General features: G+C 30.0%; 1 non-coding gene across 1 annotated transcript; it reads right to left on the reverse strand.

The window, feature by feature from the left end:
- Positions 1-1,748: 1,748 nt before the first annotated feature.
- On the reverse strand, positions 1,749-1,821 carry Trnaf-gaa. The gene has a single exon. It is a non-coding gene; the product is annotated as a tRNA-Phe (tRNA).
- Between the last annotated feature and the right edge of the window lie 1,721 nt (positions 1,822-3,542).

Below are 3,542 nucleotides of genomic sequence, written 5' to 3' on the forward strand. Positions count from 1 at the left end.
AATTTAATATCCACGAATAAAATCTAATAAATAATAATAAATTTTAATAGAATAAGCAAGCTGAAGTGGCAGTGGGCTGGTCACCTCGGTCGCAGGACCGATAGCCGTTGAATCAAATGTAGGGAAAGGCTTGAGCAAGCAAGCGAAATAAAATCAAATTAGATTACCGGTTTCTCAAAGTTTAAATTTCTTGTAATGACTTAAACAAGATCACGAATTTAGAAGCGTTGAAGAATTATTATCACTCGCTACAATGTTCGATTACAACATTTGGTAATTTTGTTTCTTATAAAAATGTGGAGTATATTTTTGTATCTATTAATGACATACAAACCAACAGATGACAACTAAAGGGAACGAAAAATAAAGAATACTCGTTGTCGCCACGTGTGTGTCGCGTGGCCTAAAAGTGCAACATGAGCTCCGATTATTATTATTCATCCCCCATCGGGAGTGGCGCAGGAGACTTGTATATCTATTATTTTAACAAAGTACAAAATGTGATATAGCTTTTACGAATCACGTGCTACTAAATAATTTGTTTACATTAGGAATTTATACATAATAAATTATTTTCTCACTTTATTTTTTCCTCCGTAGAGGGATATCGTAATAATGACTACGAAGGTGACTTACTTCGTTCAAGTTATGAATATTATTTGCATAAATATTTTATTAAAGATAATGTTTTTGATGTAACTTATACAGTTAGTATATAGGTTAGATAAGAGAGATATATAATATAATCATATTAATGTTAAGAATGACTTGTATTTTCAAAAGTAAATAGAACAATGAAACTGAATTAATTTAAGCTTATTTGGAATCGATCGGTTGTTAACTGAAAAAGATAAACTAGATAATAATCAAAATATTAGTTTCGTGAAGTGATTTTGTGTTTCATTTATTTTACGGTATATTTGATTTATTTTGAAAGTAGTATTTCTTTATATTTATAATTGTTGGATTGTTTATTAAAAATTATTTTAAAAAATAATTTACAATCAATTACTGTTTAAAACAATTATTTACAAAATTACAATAATTATTTTACAAATATTTTTTTCACAAAATATTATTAAAAAACTATTTTTACAAACAATTTAAATTGATTTTTTGTCAAAACTGAGATGGAAGTCAATGGATCGTCCGTTGTAAATAACGATTGCGTTTTTAAATCTGGTGTCAATGAAATACCGAGTACCTAATACCGAGTACCTAATACCTGTTACCTACCTACACCTACCTATACTACTTTACCTATTTACTAATAGGTACTGGTAGAATCTAATAAATACATTCACTTTTGAGCAACTCAAGTAAATTATAGAGGATATAAAATTTAATTGAATTTTAAATTTGTAAGTAGTAATATAATTTTAATTAATAACTAGTTGTGCCCGCGACTTCGCCCGCGTGGAATTAAAAAAAGTTATAGTTCAGTTCGCCGAGTTATAAAATAAATAAATATTTAAAATAAACGTAACCTAAGTTACTTCTTACTACGTCAACTATCTGCCAGTGAAAGTCCCGTCAAAATCGGTCCAGCCGTTTCAGAGATTAGCCGGAACAAACAGACAGACAGACAAAAAATGTAAAAAATGTGATCCATGTGCATTTAGTAAAAAGCGATTATTTTAATGTTACAAACAGACACTTCAATTTTATTTATTTGTATAGATTAGTTGAAGTATAGAAATAGTATTATAACATGCTAATCGATTAAAAAAATTAAAATACAAATAAGTTGCCGAAACCCGGGATTGAACCGGGGACCTTTAGATCTTCAGTCTAACGCTCTCCCAACTGAGCTATTTCGGCGATAAGTAAATGACGTAAATTAAGAAACAATTGCTATTTGTATTTTATTAACAGAGTAAAAATGTAGACAACGCTCGTGCTAGCTAGTGGTCATGAACTCGTACATCTCTTATCTATATACCTGTCTATAGAAATAAATGAAATTGGAGTGCCTGTTTGTACTATTAAAATAACCGCTTTTTACTAAGTGCATATAGTACACGGAACGTATACCAAAATAACATTTTTTACAATTTTTGTCTGTCTGTCTGTCTTTCTGTTTGTTCCAACTAATCTCTAAAACGGTTAAACCAATTTTGATGGGACTTTCACTGGCAGATAGCTGATGTCATAAGAAGTAACTTAGGCTACTTTTATTTTAATAATCTATTTATTTTATAACTCTGTGAACCGAAAAATATTTATTTTTATTAAATTCCACGTGGACGAAGTCGCGGGTACAGCTAGTTATAAAATTAAAATAGTGTTAATCGTTGCTTTAATGAGAGCTCTTTTAACTACACTACACTTTTAGAAGTTTCTCTTATAAATCATTAAACCTATGATTTATTAGACTACATTAGTAATATGAGATTAATAACCTTATGCAAAATCGTTCCAGCTTTAATCCCTTCCAAGGAACTACAATATAATATGATATATATGTTAATGGGATACTGCAATCTCTTTTAGTAACAAATAATATGTTCTTATATATTTCCTTAAATACCACAATACTATTGAATAATAACTATATACCTAAAACCTACAAGTCCTTTTGTTATTTTATATCAAATCAACCGGAATAATAACATTATTTGAACGATGTTTATGCGTCCTGCTACCTCCATTGTACCGTAGACTTATATTTTTTGACAAGAACTATTCTAGCAAAAAACGAATTTTGCGTATCAGTCATTTTCTACTAAGGTTACGTATCACATGGTACATTTTACAAAATTAGTTTGTCTTAAAAATCTTTATTTCGCGATGTCAGCAAATATTAACTAAAATGGAACTTTTCTCCGGTTACATTAAATAGGAAGACAGTGGTATAAAGTACAGTTGAAAATACAAAACTTTGCAAACTTTAAATAAAAGATATAATAAATTTAACGCACATATAAAACTACTAGCGCTTAATATAAATGACTCCATCAAATTCTATTGTTACGTCCGACCAGAGCTCGAGAGACCGCGTATTTGTTTGAGTAATGATTTATGATTCGCATTAGAAGCCGTTCAGACGTAGAGTGGAATAGAGGATGCAATTTTAACCTCACATACATATAAGACGAACATATTTATACGTTTCTAACCTTTATGATGTTGGTAATAAAAGTCATAATCTAATGGTGAGGGAAGAATATTCGTAGCCGCACAGTCCGTAGTGCCACAAGCACGCCGCTGACCGCACACTAGCAGAGATAGTTGTTATTAGTCAAAGTCATGTATTGAAAGTAAACAACGAGGAAAACGAGTTGGTCCATAGGGTTCGGTAAGCGCATTACTCATTTGTCACTGAAATCCTTTTCAGGATAAAGTTTGTTGATTTGATTTACCTGAAAAGTTGTAATTAAAGTGATGGAATGTATGTTTTTTGTTAACTGTTCTATTATTACTATTACAACATAAGTAAAAGAAATACTATCAAATAAACATTTCATTTTTTGATTTACGCGTGTGTACGTCATTAATGTTCATACAGGAATGATTATTATTAAAGTCTTGAATGAGTTTTT

Source organism: Melitaea cinxia, chromosome 9 (genome assembly GCF_905220565.1).
Source record: "Melitaea cinxia chromosome 9, ilMelCinx1.1, whole genome shotgun sequence".
NCBI classification, from domain to species: domain Eukaryota; kingdom Metazoa; phylum Arthropoda; class Insecta; order Lepidoptera; family Nymphalidae; genus Melitaea; species Melitaea cinxia.